At 42.5% G+C, this 18,442-nt stretch overlaps 1 protein-coding gene across 1 annotated transcript in view; it reads right to left on the bottom strand.

Annotated features, from left to right (window-relative positions):
* LOC126263342 (C-Maf-inducing protein-like) overlaps nt 1-18,442 on the bottom strand; it is a 983,791-nt gene that overhangs the window by 13,287 nt on the left and 952,062 nt on the right. The window lies entirely within an intron of this gene.

Below are 18,442 nucleotides of genomic sequence, written 5' to 3'. Positions count from 1 at the left end.
GAAAAAACAACTGTATGTAGTACACCTCCATATGAGCCCAAATTCCTCATATCTTGTCTTAGTGCTCCTTATGTGCATTGTATGTCGGAGGCAGTAGAATTGCTCTGCAGTCAGCTTCAAATGAAAGTTCTCTAAATTTTCTGAATAGTATTCCTCAAAAAGTACATCACCTTCCCTCCCGGGATTTCCATTAGAGTTTCCGAAGCACATCCATAACATTTGCATGTTGTTCAAACCTATCAGTAACAAATCTAGCAGCTGCTTCTGAACTGTTTCAATGTCTTCCTTTAATCTGACATGGTATGGATCCCAAACACTCGGGCAGTTCTCAAGAATAGGCCACACTAGCGTCCTAGGCACAGTATCCTTACAATGAACTACATTTTGTTATAATTCTCTCAATAATGGGGAGCTTAAGTAATTTGTGGGAAATCTCCTTTGTAGACTAACTGTATTTTCCCAAGGAACCAAAGCCTACAACCTGCTTTACCTGTGACTAAATCTATGTGGTCATCCTATTTCAGGATCATACAAATTGTTACATGCAGGCATTTGCTTCGAGTTGGCAGATTCCAACTGTGATTCTCTGAGGTTGTAGTCGTAGAATATTTAGTTTGTAAAATGTATATTTTTACATTTATGTATATTTAAGGTAATTTGTCTATTTTTGCACAACATTGAAATACACTGAGAGACAAAAAATGATGCACCATTAAAAAATTATCCAGATGGGATGGAAAACATTAGATGTGATATAAATATACAGAGAAACAAATGATTATAATTTGGGAGAAATTCAATGATTTATTCGAGAGAAAGCGATTCACAAATTGAACAAGTCAGTAATGCATTGGTCCGCCTCTGGGCCTTATGTTTATTATTGATTGACAGAGTTGTCAGAAGTCCTCATGAGGGATATCATGCCAAATTCTGTCCAATTAGCACATTAGATCATCAAAATCTTGAGCTTGTTAGAGGGTCCTGCCCATAATGCTCGAAACCTTCTCAACTGGGGAGAGATCCGACAACCTTGCTAGTGAAGGCTGGGTTTGACGAGCACTAAGATAAGCAGTAGAAACTCTTGCTGCATGGGGGCGGACATTATCTTGCTGAAGTTTAAGCTCAGGATGGCTTGGCATGAAGGGCAACAAAATGGAGCATAGAATATTGTCAACATACTGCTGTGCTGTAAGAGTGCCGCGAATGACTACCAAATGTGTCCTGCCATGAAATGAAATGGCACCCCAGACCATCACTCCTGGATGTCACCCCTTACAGTGGTCAACAGTCTGATTGGTATCGCACCGCTGCACGTGGCACCTCCAGACACGTCTTTGCTGGTCATTGAGACTCAATTCGAAGCAGGACTCATCATTGAAAACACTTTTACTCCAGTCAATGAGATTCAAGGCCGAAGATGTCTTTGGGGATGCCCTGCACAGCTATGGGATACCAAGCTGTCATCCACCAAATGTGCTGACAATGAGGGGTGAAGGTCTGGAACGCCATTTCATTTCATAGCAGGACCCCTTTGGTTGTCATCCACAGCTCGCTTACAGCATAGCAGTATGCTGACGATATTCTATGCCCCAGTTTGATGCCCGTAAGGGCAACTCAACCAGAGATTACATTTCAGCAAGATAAAGCCAGCTTGCACACAGCGAGAGTTTCTACCGCTTGTCTTTGTGCATGTCAAACCCCAACTTGGCCAGCAGAGTCACCGGATCTCTCCTCAATAGAGGTTTGGAGCGTTTTGGGCAGGAACCTCCAACCAGCTTTGGAATTTGACAATCTAATGCGCCAACTGGACAGAATTAGGCATGATATTCCTCAGAAGGACATACAATAAATACGTCACTCAATGCCAAGCCGAGTAATGGCTTGCATAAGGGCCAGAGGTGGACTAGTGCATCACTGACTTGCTCAATTTGTGAATCTCTTTCTCTTGAATAATCCACGACATTTTTCTGAAATTGTAATCTTTTGTTTGTCTTGACATGTACATGAATCTACTGATTTCCTTTGTGGTGCATCGGTTTTTCCATCTTACAGAGTATATTAGCAGTATTCCCTTAATGAATTCTTTAATGTAAACATTTCTACATTGTAAGTTACATACAACACATTGTACTTGTAATGTCTGCTATTATCACTTTGTAACGGAACACGATAACCTACTTTGGCACAGAAATTTGCATCAGGCTAATGATATACTTCAGTTCTATCAAATTTGTAGCTTGTAATGTGCAATTATTGTAATTTAATATTTTATTGTTTTACATCTCTGTTCCTTTTTGGAACCTAAGCTTATAATTGTTAGCATATTTTGTTCCTATACACATATTACAATTTTTATCTATTAGCATCTGTGAGTCTACTGTCCTCATGTATAATTATGACTTGTTCCATACCCTTGCAATCTTCATGTGAACTGGACCAACAGTGTACAAATCAATAATTAATAAATAAATAATTTTTTGAAAGATCTAACGACCATTTGACTGTTAATGTCAGTGGCTGCTTAGACACTGTGTAGTAAAGTTTAAAAACCTAACAGTTTGTCCTGCTATTTTTCTGATACTTTGCTACTCGTGCTTTTATTGTGCTTTAATCTGTTGCAGTTGTAACACCTGATAATAGGCTAAGGTCGAAATCTAGATTGTGAAATAAACCTGTTCTATAGTCAAATGGCAGATATATCTTTAAAAAAAAATTTTATATGACTGTGGCTACATACAAAAGTAAAATTATTAAATAAATAAATGCCTGACTAGATATTTATACAGATTTTTTTTCAGATAGATAATTGTATCACCCGCAGAAAGTGTGATGTTGCCGTTAAAATACAAAGCAAACAGCAAGAGTTCCAGTATACTTTCAGAGGGATCACATTTGATAATGACTCTCCATCCACGGTGACATTCTGCGTCTTCCCTCAATCTAGTCACAAATTTTGTTTGCTGCTCCATATGATTAGATTTTTATTGATCAACATTGGTATGGCACCAACTCAAAATCAAGAAATTTTGCATCCACAAGGCTGCCTTGACCTATGGCCTTCACAGTGCCATGTGAGAAAAGCTTGAATTGGGTTTCACAGGAGGGATGTTTTCGAAATTCACGGTGGTAGGCATGGAGCAGGTCATTCTGTTCAGTATGTTTGAGCATAGAGTACATTTCAGGTTTCTAGAACAGATTGGCATCTATGATATTAGTTCGTTGTTCTGTGGATCACTTACATCACCAGTCTTGTATATGGGTGCGACATCTGCTTTCTTCCACTTATCAAAGCCCTCATTAGGTATTACTATTGGAACAGGTAACACAGTGTATCTGTAATGAACAATAAGTGGCAAAATGAAGTGGAACGCCGATGTAAATTCGGTTCTAGTCAAAACAAATGGAAGGTTTTCATTTCTTTGCACAGTGCAACTTTTCTATGGAAGACTTGGCATGTAGACATATATGTTGCACTGAATTCTGTGCAAACAGTTGCGTCGCAACCAGTCTCATATAAAGCAAAATATTCAATGCTCGCAGAAGAAGAAGAAAAAAAAAAAAAGAAAAAAAACCAGGCAAAAAAGTTTGAAGAGTGAATTAATAAAAAAAGTTGAGTAACGTTAAGATGATGGTTTTAAAGTTTTAGGTGTTCTGCATTATCTCCCTGCCATTTGAGAACAATGTACAGAACGTTCATACAACCATGTGAAACTATCAGAAAAGACTTTTTTTGGGATGTTGTTCAACTTTCTGTTATGTAGTCAAAGTGTTGACTTTTTGCATAAATTTCTGCACTCTCTGTTTCATGGTTGGTTCACACTGATAACACCAAGTCTAATCACTCATTATGATTGTTTTTCCAGAAACGAAGTGTCCTCATTTTGCAATTTCATTACCTTGTCGTTTTTGTTCAGGAGTCAAGGTGTACGGGAGAAACTATGCATACACTTTTCTCGAACGCTTGATTTACACTGAAACGGCAAAGAAACTGGTACAGGTATGTGTATTCAAATATAGAGATACGTAAACAGGCAGAATACGGCACTGCGGTCCGCAACGCCTATACAATACAATAAGTGTGTGGCGCAGTTGTTAGATCAATTACTCCTGCTACAAGATTTCAGTGAATTTGAACGTGGTGGTATAGCCGGCACACGGGCATCGAGGTAGCGATGAAGTGGGTATTCTCCTGTACAACCATTTCACGAGTGTACCCTGAATATCAGGAATCCTGTAAAACATCAAATCTCTGACATCGTTGCGGCCAGAAAAATATCCTGAAAGAAATGGACCAACGACGTGTGAAGAGAATCATTCAATGTGACAGAAGTTCTACCCTTCTGCAAATTGCTGCAATTTCAATGCTGAGCCATCAACAAGTGTCGGTGGGCGAACCATTCAACGAAACACAGTCATGGGCTTTTGGAGCCGAAGGCCCACTCGTGTACTGTTGACTGCACGACACAAACTTACGCCTCGCCTGGACCCGTCAACACCGACACTGGAAACATGTTGCCTAGTCGGACATGTATCGTTTCAAACTGTATCGCGTGGATGGACATGTACTGGTATAGACACAACCTCATGTATCTGTGGACCCCGCATGGCAGCAAGGAACTGTTTAAGATGGTGGAGGCTCTGTAGTGGTGTGGGGCATGTGCCATTCGAGTGATATGGGGCCCCTGACACATCTAGATACAGCTCTGACAGGTGACATGTACGTAAGCATTCTGTCTGATCACCTGTATTCATTCATGTCCATTGTACATTCCGACAATTCCAGTAGGATAGTGCGACACCCCACACATCCAGAATTGCTATAGAGTGGTTCCAGGAACTCTCTTCTGATGTTAACACTTCCCCCCATCTCCAAAATCCCCAGACATGAAAATTTTTGAACTTATCTCGGATGGCTTGCAACGTACTGTTCAGAAGAGATCTCCATCCCCTCGTACTCTTGCAGAATTATGGACAGCCCTACAGGATTCATGGCGTCAGTTCCCTTCAGTACCACTTCAGACATTAGTCGAGTCTATGCCATGTCGTGTTGTGGCACTTCTGCGTGCTCGTGGAGGCCCTACACGATATTAGCCAAATGTACCAGTTTCTTTGGATCGTCAGTATAGAAATATTACTCCATTGTGATTTGTGACAACAAGTTGACTTACTACGATCGCTCGTCCACCACTTAACACTTACTGCTCACAATTGACTGATTGAATGCACATAACGTTGTTTACAGTTGTTAGTTCAAGCTGCCACTGCAGTTGCTTGGCTGATATTGCTTACATGCCGGGAATAAAGTCAGTCAGAAACTTCCCGGATGGACGGTGTTAGCATAGCAGAATTACAGAAGCATCAAACGTTCTGAATTGCCAAGTTGCCTCCATAAATTTTACTCCCGTGGTTCTTAGAAATAATTTTCTGCGAAAATCCTGCACACTTCACGAAATGGACGTAGTCGGCGTTCAAGAAATGATCAAAACAAACCATAAACTTGCACCATGAACATCGAATGAAAAATGGCGCGCCACATGATCACGATGGTTCGCACCATCAAGATCCAAGGCGAACTTCTTACAAGTTACAAACTATGGGGGACCTCCAGCTAGGTATCCACTATTAAAGAATGCTGATAGAATCTTATAGGTATAACAGGCTGGTGAAAACTGATAGAATGCAACCACACATGAAAGTCTGTCGTGGAGCTTATCTGAAACTGGCTATCCTTCAAGGTGTTGCTGCAGATAATGCTATAATATGTTATATTGGCGTGGAACAATCGAACACCCTGTGGCTGAATTTGTCTAGTGATTTCAGGCGGCATGAACAGCAATGTCACACACATTTCAGGATGTATAGTTTGCTCTAAAGGAGAATGATTTTTATATGCAGACCATAAATCAAGAACAAGCAAGTTATTTTGACCAGCTACTGGCCAAAAGCAGTGCCCATACCATAGTTGTAGTTCTCTTACACCCATTTTCCCACTTTTGCTTGCTGTGAGGAAATATTCCCTACTTCCCTTGCAACATCACGCACACGAGAAAGAATCGTAGGTGGCAGAGCATCTCCAACTTCTTACAGCACAGTAAAAAACTTTCTAGTCAATTTACCATCCAGGTTAACTGTCGGCATAATAGTATACCAATGCGTTAAGGCACTGATGTTAGTTGATCGTGATACAACTCTCTTGGTGCCTCTAATTTTCAGGGTTTCTTTCACATGCATGTCCTCTTCAAATCCACATTGGTCGGAATTGAAAAGATATTTCTTACTGAACGATGGGATAAGTTTTATTATCTCACCTATAAATTTTCGGGGCCGATTCCTCAGTTCACTGTGCAGCATCAAGTTGATGCTTTATTTGAAATTTCGTTATCTTATGTCTTCCAATTCTGTAGCACTGTTTGAAGCTGCACAAACGACTACTGCTTCCCTTGTAACCACTGTAATCTACACTATGTGATCAAAAGTATCCGGACGCCCCCAAAAACATACGTTTTTCATATTAGGTGCATTGTGCTGCCACCTACTGCCAGGTACCCATATCAGCGATCTCAGTAGTCATTAGACATCGTGAGAGACCAGAATGGGGTTTTCTGCGGATCTCACGACCTTCGAACGTGGTCAGGTGATTGGGTGTTACTTGTGTCATACGTCTGTACGCGAGATTTCCACACTCCTGAACATCCCTAGGTCCACTGTTTCCGATGTGATCGTGGAGACGTGAAGGGACACGTACAGCACAAAAGCGTACAGGCCGACCTCGACTGTTGACTGACAGAGACCGCTGACAGTTGAAGTGGGTCATAACGTGTAATAGACCTGCATCTATCCAGACCATCACACAGGAACCAATATGCATCAGGATCCACTGCAAGTACTATAATAGTTAGGCGGGATGTGACAAAACTTGGATTTCATGGTCGAGCGGCTGTTCATAAACCACACATCGCGCTGGTAAATGCTAAAAGATGCCTCGCTAGGTGTATGAGCATAAACATTGGACGATTGAACAGTGGAAAACCGTTGTGTGGAGTGACGAATCATGGTACACAATGTGGCGATCCGATGGCAGAGTGTGGGTATGGTGAACGTCACCTGCCAGCGTGTGTAGTGCAAACAGTAAAAGTCGGAGGCGGTGGTGTTACGGTGTGGTCGTGCTTTTCAAGGAGGGGGGCTTGCACCCCTTGTTGTTTTGCGTGGCACTATCAGAGCACAGGCTTACATTGATGTTTTAAGCACCTTCTTGCTTCCCCCTGTTGAAGAGAAATTCGAGGATGGCGATTGCATCTTTCAACATGATCGAGCACCTGTTCATAATGCACGGCCTGTGGCGGAGTGGTTACATGACAATAGCAGCCCTGTAATGGAATGGCCTGCACAGAATCCTGACCTGAGTCCTATAGAACACCTTTGGGATGTATTGGAACGCCGACTTCGTGCCAGGCCTCACCGACCGACATCGATATCTCTCCTCAGTGCAGCACTCCGTGAAGAATGTGCTGCCATTTCCCAAGAAACCTTCCAGCACCTGGTTGAGCGTATGCCTGCGAGAGTGGAAGTTGTCATCAAGGCTAAGGGTGAGCCAACACCATATTGAATTCCAGCATTGCCGATTGAGGGCGACACGAACTTTTAAGTCATTTTCAGCCAGGTGTCCGGATACTTTTGATCACACAGTGTAGATCGTGCGCAGTTTGATGTGCATTACCTAATAGGTCACTATGATAGTGACCTGTTTCAGTATCACTTCCACTTGTTAAGCACGTATCGTCATCATTGTACTCCTCATGCACATTGCCCGCACAGTCGAGTTTATACGACACTACATATTCCACTGACTCATCTTGCAGAAACGCTAATATTTGATCTGCCACATCTTTCTCACTCTGCGAAATTCCTTGGGCCCTTTTCTGACCAAATGTCAACTCCGGCAACTGTTGTAGATATAATGCAATGTTTGCTTTGTTTATCGTTGCGATTGCTCTGCACTGTATCAAAACCACGAGCACTCTAGCACTATTGAGTGTTACTCGCCGACTAAGCAGTTCAACTGCTCTCTGTAGCCTCATGCTGTGCTCACCATTGGGTACCTCCAGTACAGCCCCCTGTTGCCATTAGCAACCAGTATTTTGGTTGCATGGCAGACAATATGTGGGGCGTCGAATGCCGTAAACATCATTGTCCGTTTGCGACCTTGCACTCAAAGGGTTCATTACATGTAAAACGAGAAAAATATTTTATTAGTCAGTGAAAGTCATCGGACACGGATTTCACAGCTAGTTCCCGGCTGTAGGTGTTACCATCATGGTTAAGATAAGCGCTTTCCCTTTTAATCTGAAGCAGAGAAGAGTTTTTTAAATAAAATTTCGTCTGAACCAATTTCTTCACGATATGCTTAATTTCGTTTATTACAGCTTCAAACTTTTCCAGAGGAGAACTTTAATGGTAATGCATATTGAATGTTTTCAGTTGGGTTTCTATGAAATTGTGAAGTTTCTTCGCTAAGATTACGTGATCCTCTGCTACTGTTCTGCTCCAGAGGTTGACAATCCCTGTGTATGCCAGGTTATTGAAGGAAGTATCAGTTCAGGTTTGGACGAGAAATGTATACTTCATACGAGTCAAATGCGACTCTCGAATTGGGCAACCTCGAAAGGGCAGCCGCTTTGTGCCGAAAGAGACTTCCTCGAGTAAGTCGTCCCCAGCTATCTCAAACGTAGGCGTCAGACACTAGTTTGCTCTTAGACGTGTTCTGTGCGCACGGCCACCGAAGCGAAGACGCCAGCCGACAAGAAGCGGGCAGGTTTTCCTCTTTCCTCAACGCCTCAGTGCCTCCCAGCCTTCAGTGCCTGCAGGCGACTATCAGGCGGAAGCCACTTCACTGCCGAAACGGAGCGTGGTGGATACCGCAAAGCGCCACTTGGGGTCGCTACGTATGTGAGCGTTTCTGTTCCCGTTAGCTAAGGTTACATCATAATTCAAACATATGTAGAAGCTATATGCCAGGCTGATGCTATGTTTTCTATAGTCGTCGGTTTGAATCTAAATATTTAGCATACACTTCGGCTCTACAGCCAGTCATGAAGAACACAAAAAGTAATTATAGTATCCAGTAGCTGTAAGAGACCACGGAAGACTTTCTTTACATCTACATGCACAGTCTGTACACCACTTAAGTGCTCGGCAAAGGATAGTAAGCGTGGTACCAAATGTCAAGGTTTCCTCCCGTTCCAATCGCTTATGGAGCGCGGGAATGATGACTGCTAAATGCCCCTCTGTGCGTGCTAAATTTAGTCCAATTTTGTCTTTATGGTCCCTTCGGGAGCGGAATGTATGGGGTTATAGGGTATTCCTAGATTCCTCATTTAAAGCTGGTTCTTGAAACTTTGTAGGCATGCTTTCTCGGGATAGTTTGCATTTGTCTTCAAGCATCTGCTAGTTCAGTTTCTTCAGAATCTCTGTGACACTCTCCCACGGCTTATGCAAACCAGTGGTGTGATCGAATTTTGCACTCCGTAGCGGAGTGTGCTCTGATGTGAAACTTCCTGTCAGATCAGAGCTGTGTGCCGGACCTCGACACGAAAGCAGTACTTTTTTTTTCGAACCTGTGGCCATTCGTACTGCGCTTCTTTCAATACGCTCAAAATCCCCTGTTAGTCTTATCTGGTATGGGTCGCACACACTCGAGCAGTATTGTAATGCAGGTCATACGAGTGTATTTTAAGCAGTTTCCTTTCTACAGTGACTGCATTTTCCCAGTATCTTATAAATGAACCGAAGCTTGCCACCTGCCTTACCTACGATGCTTTTCTTTTTTCTTTTTTTTTTCTCTCTTTCAAAAATTATTTATCAATAGTGACTGTACAATTTTTCATCTACACCTACACATATACTCCGCTAGCAATAGCAACGAAGTGGTGTGTGGCTGAGGGCCCAATTCGCGCCAAAGTCATATCCCCCCCCCTCCCTGTTCCACTCGCGGATCGCGCGAGGGAAAAACGACTGTCTGAACGCCTCAGTACGAGCTCTTATTTCCCTTATCTTTGAATGATGGTCATTACGCGATTTGAAAGTTTGTGGTAATAATATATGCTCTACATGCTCGGTGAAAATTGGATTTCGGAATTTAGTGAGCAGCCCCTTGCGTTTAGCACGTCGTCTCTCTGCAAGTGTGTCCCACTTCAAACTTTCTATGAGATTTGTAACGCTCTCGCGATGGCTAAATGTACCAGTCACGAATCTTGCCGCTCTTCTTTGGACCTTCTCAATCTCTTGAATCAGACCCAACTGGTAAGGGTCCCATACCGGCGAACAATATTCTAAGACTGGACGAACTAACGTATTGTAAACTATTTCCTTTGTTGAAGTACTGCATCGCTTCAGGATTCTACCAATAAACCGCAATCTAGAGTTCACCTTAACCGTTACTTGTGTAATCTGATCATTCCATTTGAGATCATTTCGAATAGTCACACCCAGATACTCGACTGATGTTACCGCTTCCAAAGACTGATCATTTATTTTGTACTCATAATTAATGGGGATTTTCGCCTTGTTATACGCAGAGATAACTGCCAGTCATTACACCACGCATTTATTTTCTGCAAATCCTCATTCATTTGTTCACAACTTTCGTGTGATACTGCTTTCCTGTAGACTACAGCATCATCGGCAAACAGTCTAAGGCCACCGTCAATACCATCCACCAGATCATTTATGTAAATCGTAAAAAGAAGAGGACCTATTACGCTGCCCTGGGGCACACCTGAAGTTGTTTCTGTTGAAGTTACCCCGTTCAGGAAGACATACTGCTAAAAATTGCTTAGAAAATTTTCTATCCAACCGCATATGTCATTGGATAGACGGTAAGCGCGCACTTTTTGTAGCAAGCGACAGTGCGGAACTGAGTCGAACGCCTTTCGAAAGTCGAGAAATATGGCATCAACCTGGGAGCCGGTATCTAGAGCCTGTTGTAATATCATGCACAAAGAGGGCCAGCTGTGTCTCGCATGACCGCTGTTTCCTAAAACCGTGCTGGTTTCTGCATTTCTGCAGATGAGCTTCTCGGAGTCTAGAAAGGTCATTATGTCTGAACACAAAATATGTTCCATGATTCTACAACAAATCAAATTTTTCAACATAATCAGACGTATTCACATCAAGCAGCACACAAAAATGTCTATTCCTATCGGCAAATTTTACCAGGTGTGTCTTCTGTGGGTCGCCAGATATTTGTAATTTCGTTCTTGCAACTTGTAATTGGAGTCAAGCCCAAACAGATCCTATTCATCAAGTCTTTCATACGACGCCCAGCTTCGACGGAGTCTGCTTGCTTCCGATTGCAAACAAAATGAATTTTGCAATGGATTTTTATGTGCCCATTCGATAGAGCGGCCCCAAATAGTCTAGTGCGATATTGCTTTTATGGATGTGTATTAACAGGAACAGGAAAACACCAAAAATAATCAGTGTTCCAGCAGCGACCGAACCGCGCTTCTTCAGTAGCTGTCAGTGCGGCCTACGGCGCTGTTGTCGATGTTGGAGCATTTCCGGTAATACACTTACTGTTTCCGATAATACACAGCGTTGAAGGAATATCGCACTACACTAATCAGAGACCGCTCTGTCGAAAGGGCATGTAATATTCCACTTTAAAAGTCATTTTGCCTGTAACGGGAAACAGACAGACATTTTCCAACGACTCTGGGCGTCGCATGACGGACATGATGATCAGCATTTGTTTGAGGTGACTCCAGCTACATGTTGTAAGAATGAAATTGCAAATGTCTGCCGAAACACCAGAGAAAATGTTCCTGACGACCGTTAGTAGAGACACCCTATATGAGTTTCACATTCTGTTACCACAGTAATTAACATTTCCTTCTTTCTTTTAGAGGCTGGAGCTACAGGAGTATCGCTACCAGCAGTTTCATCGTCATCTTATTTTGCTTCTTCAGTGGCATCAGCCAAGATGAAAACTGCTTCAATGCCCTGCTGCGCTGGCGTCATCAGTTTCTTCCTCCGCAATCTCTCGTCGTTTTTCTGGGTTTAGTGTGTAATGTTGAAAAACGTGGTCGCTTGCCCACTTTCCACTGTCAGTGAATGCATGTTCAAAACTACCAATGCCGCTGGCTATGTGGTAAAACTTAGGAAAGTGGCTATTTCAGCTGTGTCGTCCATTTCAGACGCTTCATTGTTTTCCTTCAAAGCATGTCTTTGTACGTAGTGTGTGCCTACTAGCAAGGGCACGCACACCAAATTCATCAGAAGGAAGCCACAAGCAGCAGGCAACCAGATAAAAACTGCAGCAGCGTGATCATTCCACTTCATTTTCGTGCAAACTGTTGAAAGGAATTTTCACCCCAAGAGGGAATAAAAAGTGTAAACTAATGCAAACTACAACAAATGTGTATCTAAACGTAAACAGACGTCTGATGATGAATCTGTCGGTTCAAAACAGGTTAACTGCCTTGTCTATGTGAATAAGTAGCATTATTATAAGGGGCTGGTTGCTGTTTTCTTCTTTTTGAGAATCAACCTGTACGTTTTTTCATTTTGCAAAGTGTATAATTTTACTTTTCTGTATATTTAAAGCAAGGTACGGGTTAGACGGTAAATGCTTTTAGGGGGGATGGCTGAAGGTATGCGTCCTTATTCTACAGCAATGATCCCCTCTTTAATGCAGAATCCACATTACAGGATCATGACACAGTAAGCTGCCAATTATCCAGGGTGCAAATTATCTGGCTTGCCGAATCATTGCATATTTCTGGCTGTTTCAGCAAAATAAAAAAAGAGCGCTGTTTGCCCTTCGCTATTCTTTTGTGGTATGAAGTACGTTTACAGCTCCCAGTGGCTGTTTGCGCAAAAAGAGGCAGTCCAGTGATCTATTGTCACAATCCTTTAAAATGAATGGGAATGACAGAAGTGAGGAATGAGAATTCATAATTCTCATAAGCGATGGGTACTGCATATTTGCTAAGAAACGACATTACAGTACCATTCAGAAACAATTTAAAGATTGTTGACAGAGAAAGACCAACAAATTACAACGATCGACTGTTGGGATTCCCTGCTCTGTAACATCAAGCAGCACTTTGTGCTAAATTTGCAGGCACGGAGCACGTGAAGAAATTGTGGCATGAAACTTCCTGGCAGATTTAAACTGTGTGCTCTACCATATGAGCTATCCAAGCATGACTCACGACCCGTCCTCACAGCTTCATTTCTGCTATTACCTCGTCTCCTACCTTCCAAACTTCACAGAAACTCTTCTGTGAACTCGAAGAACTAGCGCTCCTGGAAGAAAGGATATTGCGGACATGTGGCTTAGCCACAGCCTGGGGGTTGTTTCCAGAATGAGATTTTGACTCTGCAGTGGAGTGTGCGCTGATATGAACTTCCTGGCAGATTAGCTTGGATAGCTCGGATGGTAGAGCGCTTGCCTGCGAAAGGCAAAGGTCCCGAGTTCGAGTCTCCGTCCGGCACACAGTTTTAATCTGCTAGGAAGTTTCATATCAGCGCACGCTTCGCTGCAGAGTGAAGATCTGATTCTGGAATTTTGGTATGAATAGTAAATAGTAATTTTTTGCATGCATTATTCCGTTGTCAGTTACAAAAGTTTTCAACGGAACTGAACGAAGAGTTTGGAGACTTCATATGGTACTGCAAAGTATGTTGGTTAATTTAAGTGGCATGCCTCGAACTTGTTGTTAAATTTATAAAGGACAAAGAAGGGTCGTAACGAATATTAGAACATCTGGAATGGATTGCAGAATTTGCGTCTTAAGTCTACTTCATTACACACTGCCCACAGTGAGACATTGCAAGGCAACTTCTTTCCTATTTGATGAGGATGCATTCGAAAAGAAAAATTGTTTTGTAGAAGGGACACATTCTGAAAAAGACAGTCCAGTTATCTAGGCTCACTAGCATTAAAGAAAAAATGAGGTTTGAAGAATTCATTGTGGCCTTGAAAGAATTACAAATGTAGTTTTATAAAGGTTTCGAGGACACTGTCAATCTTACGTCTGTTTCAGAGACCGTTTGCCAGTTCAGTTGAAAGCCCCACTGTGCATATGCAGATATAACTGACTGAGATGCAAGGTAATTTCAATTTTAATGATAAATCTTTTTACGTTAAAACTGTCCAGGGCGTCTACGTTGTTTTCCTCAGGTAGTATTTCCGAGTGTCCATAATGAAGATGCAAAAGTGCTACAATATTTCTATCGATATATTAATGTGAAAGAGCTGTTTTAGCTTATGAAACTAAGTAAGTCACTATTACGTGGCGACTTGTGTGCGAAACTCTGAAATTGTCCGCGTCTGTCCATATGCCGACGGGTTGTACCAGATATTATACTACCGAAAATTTGTGTTGTTTGTGAACTGTTATGTTCAGAAATGTGAAATGTAGCTAATACGAAGTCGTATGCAGTGCGACTGCACTGACATTTAAATGCGGCACGTTCGCAGTCCTTGCGCTCAGATAGTGTGGTGTGGCGTGGCAGTGGGGAAATGTACGACGAGGCTGAGCGCTTTGGCGCTCAAGCCTGGGCACGGCCCCTGAGCCGAAATCTTGGGCGCCTCTGAGCTAAGGGATGCAGATATAGAGAACAAAGGATGTTCGGCAGAGGACGGGAGATAAGGCGAGGCGATCGAGAGACTTGTTACCGTGCACACAGAGGCACTGACATGGGTTGGTTTGTTATAAAAGAAAATATGACTATTCATTTGACTATATCGATGTTTAGACTCTCCAGAGAATGCGAACCGTTGTCGATAAAAAAAATGAATGAAAAACAGAACCAGAAACAATGGACGAGTATTTCCTGAAAGTGAACTGAAAGCAAGTGATTCGAAGTTCAGTGTGTTGCAAGTGTGACTTTGAAAATAAGTAGTCAGTTTCTGGTTAGTAATGCAGAATACAGTGATATTTCAAACGTGACATGTACTGGTAGCACACTTTGTAAATTCAGTACATAGCGGCTTCCGGTGAAAACGTGTCTTTTGTATTGTCGGTGTTGTTCAGTTATCCATTCAGTGTCGTGCATGCGTTAACCTGGTTAATAAGGAGCGTGCTGTATTTTCTTAGCGTATGCCATGAACACAAAGCAAAAACAACTTACTGGGGGCCGCATAAGCGCTGTTAAAATGTTGACTTGAAAAGGGACACTACCAGTAGTCTCGTGGTTCCCATCCAGCCATGACGCCAAAAAGATAACAAAGACCTCCAATAGTAAGCATGAATGAGCAGAAATATTCCATGAAACTGTTAAACTGGAGTCGTGACCTCGCTTCCCTCTTGGGGTAAAATTAAAAATTAGAGGTAGCAAACATGTTCCGGCGAATCACTTCCATTAGCGTCTAGTCAGGATGAGAACTAAGTGTGCTTTTTACCAAAACAGTGCACCTTTGAGCAAAGGAGTGGAAGTATTATTCTTGTTATGCTCTCTCATAGACATTCTTACTGTCCCAAGTTCATTGGCAAATGGATTATTGTGATCTATTTGTTTGTTCACAAATAAAGCCTTGTTCCTCAAATTTCGCAGATTGAGCTTGAATATGTTATAGGGAAAATACTTCATATGTTTGGAAATTTAGGTTAAGCATTTACGATACATTCTTAGGCGAGGAAACATCTGTGGTACAACATTAAATGTGATAGGAGTTATCTAGATCGGTCATTCGAATCCTTGGGAAGTTGTCTATCTTGCGTACAGTCTAGTTTGCCGTTATTCTTACTATCATCTGCCCAGTATTCAACATTTTTTAATATGTTTTTGGTAAAGGACACCTTACTGTACACCATGAGCTGCACTTCAAAAGCATTTATTTGCCAGACCATATTAGGGCATATACGAGTAACTCTTCAGCAGTGGCATACCCTGTATACTGTACACGTCTACATAAAACGACGTGCCTATCAGATGTAAAATCTTTATCATGGTTATAAATGATGTCGATCTCTGTGGTACACAGATCTTGTGTGTTCGTGTTATAAAGCTGTAAAACGCTAAATGGAATAAGTATGATCATCACATTAAAATACATGTAAACGCCATCACCAGACAATTTTTTATATCAGCTGCGTGTAAAGTGCAATGTCACTTGTCTCACGTGTCAGCCACATTTCCGGATCTTGTCGATTATGTACACGCAGCGGGTCGTGCACCACAGAGATCGACATCATTTACAACCATCATAAAGATTTTGCACCAGATAAACGTCGTCTGATGAAGACGTGCATGTAACTTATATACCGCAGATCACGGGCTGCACGCTCGAATACAGTTCTGACAAATTAGCCCAGTCAACAAAGACCAGGAAAAGTCGAATAGAGGGAGGGGGGGGGGGGGAGGAAAAGGAATTAGTGTTTAAAGCCCCGTCGACAACAAGGTCATTAGAGACGGAGCACAAGCTCGGATGAGGGAAGAAAAGGATGGGAAAGGAAATCGGCCGTGCCCTTTCAAAGGAAGCATCCCGGCATTTGCCTTAAGCGATTTAGGGAAATCGTGGAAAACCGAAATCAGTAAGGCCGGACGCGAGCTCGAACCGTCGTCCTCCCCAACGCGAGTTCAGTTTTCTAACCACTGCGTTACCTCGCTCGGTTCGAATAGGGAGAAAATTTCGTGTAGTCGCAGATTATTATACAGTGATAGGAAGGAGTGCCTAAACGTACTAAATATCCTGATGGGTGGGTGTGGGCCTACGGGTGAGGAGGTGGGGGGGGGGGGGGGCATTTAAAGTTAAAGTATTTCTGTTTTTCTTGAATAACTCTGAAACCGCTGCTTCGAGCGAAAATGTCTCTCAGTACAATATTAAAGACACTCATTACATGTGCTACAAAATCCACCGTGGTCAGTGCAGCTGACTGCTATACAGAGGGCCCGGGTTTGGTTCCCTGCAAGGTTGGAGATTTTATGTCCTCGGGGACCGGGTGCTGTGTTGCCCTCATCGTCATTTCATCTTTATCGACACACATGTTGCCAAAGTGGTGTCAAATAGAAATACTTGCACTAGGCTACCGAACGAACTGCAGATGGGGTCTTCCGCCCAAATATTCCTACAAAGAAGTGCTATTCACTTTTTCTCTACAACTAATAGTTCCCACACTGCAGAGGATGGAAGCATTGCAGACTATGAACAATAGTGTTTTAATGGTATAAAATTAATGTTATTGTCAAATGAAGTGAGTTATGAACAAATATTAAATGTGCGTACCTTATCTAAGTGCAGTAGAACATATTACGGGATAAAGTGTGTTCTGAGATTCTGGGGTGTGGTGGTCTGGAGGGGAATGGGGAATGGTGGGGGGGGGGGATGGACCCGTAAGGGAAAACAGGCCATGACTCCCTCATAGTTTATGTACCCCACTATATCAAAAAACGCGAAGAAGGGACTAAGAGCGTTTCACAAATTTATTCCAGCTGTTCTACAGCTAACCGTATGAGTGACTGACGCCGCAGTGCACAGACATGCCCCGCGGCGTGGGGTGGACGATTTATTTTCCACGAAATTCGTTAACACTACATGGGCAACAGATATGAATTACTAATAACACTAACGCAACAGACGCATATGGACGGATTCTACGTAAATCTCTACACACAATTCTACATTTCTAGAGGGAAAACTGACTGTTAGTCATTCTGAATGACAGTTGTAGCGTTCTTCAGGAAAAGGCGGCTTTCTCCACCACGAGCGCTGCTCGTTTTTCAGTTTACAGACAAATTTATAAATTTTAATTTTAAAGATCGCTGATAATGTTTTCAAAAAATTTTAAAAGTGTGAACTTCAAACGCCCTTTCACCAACATGCTCACACACCATGCACCAGAATTTTTGGCACGTTATTCATGGCACTCCCTCTTATCATTTTACAAAAATCTGCGACTGCATGCATTTTTCCTCTAATTTTTGTTGTTGCCTGCACTAAATAAATAATTTTGACTTGTAGCTCATGGTGTACAACAGGATGTCTTTTATCGTATCTGCCTGGTTCATCTAGCGCCTCCCTATACGTGTACCTGACTTCTGCGTTTCGGAAGTGATGCATGCTGCACTGCAATGTCAGGCATATATCCTCCAAGAAGACAGCATACATCGATCAGACCATATCTCTGTCAGTTGAGGGATTTCACTCCTGAACAACCCTCGAACTTCTCGACTGATTTGATTCAGCATGTTTGGTAAACGAAAAGAGTCGTATGGTGTTTTTGGCGTGCAGACCTCCTCCAGTCGCAACGGCTCTTCATCGAGGTGTGCGAGAGATATTTCGTAAGAGTACTTTTTCATGTACGCTACGCTGGACGTATGTAGTGTGGTGTCATATTCGTGTTATATGATGATGAGAGAAGAAGTGGGATGAAACAGTTGTCGGTACGTAATCTACTGCTCTCGAATAGAGCCAAGTGGATCGCTGAGCTTAACG

This window comes from Schistocerca nitens, chromosome 6 (genome assembly GCF_023898315.1).
Source record: "Schistocerca nitens isolate TAMUIC-IGC-003100 chromosome 6, iqSchNite1.1, whole genome shotgun sequence".
Classification (NCBI taxonomy): Eukaryota; Metazoa; Arthropoda; class Insecta; order Orthoptera; family Acrididae; genus Schistocerca; species Schistocerca nitens.
This window is presented reverse-complemented; position numbering and strand designations above follow the sequence as displayed.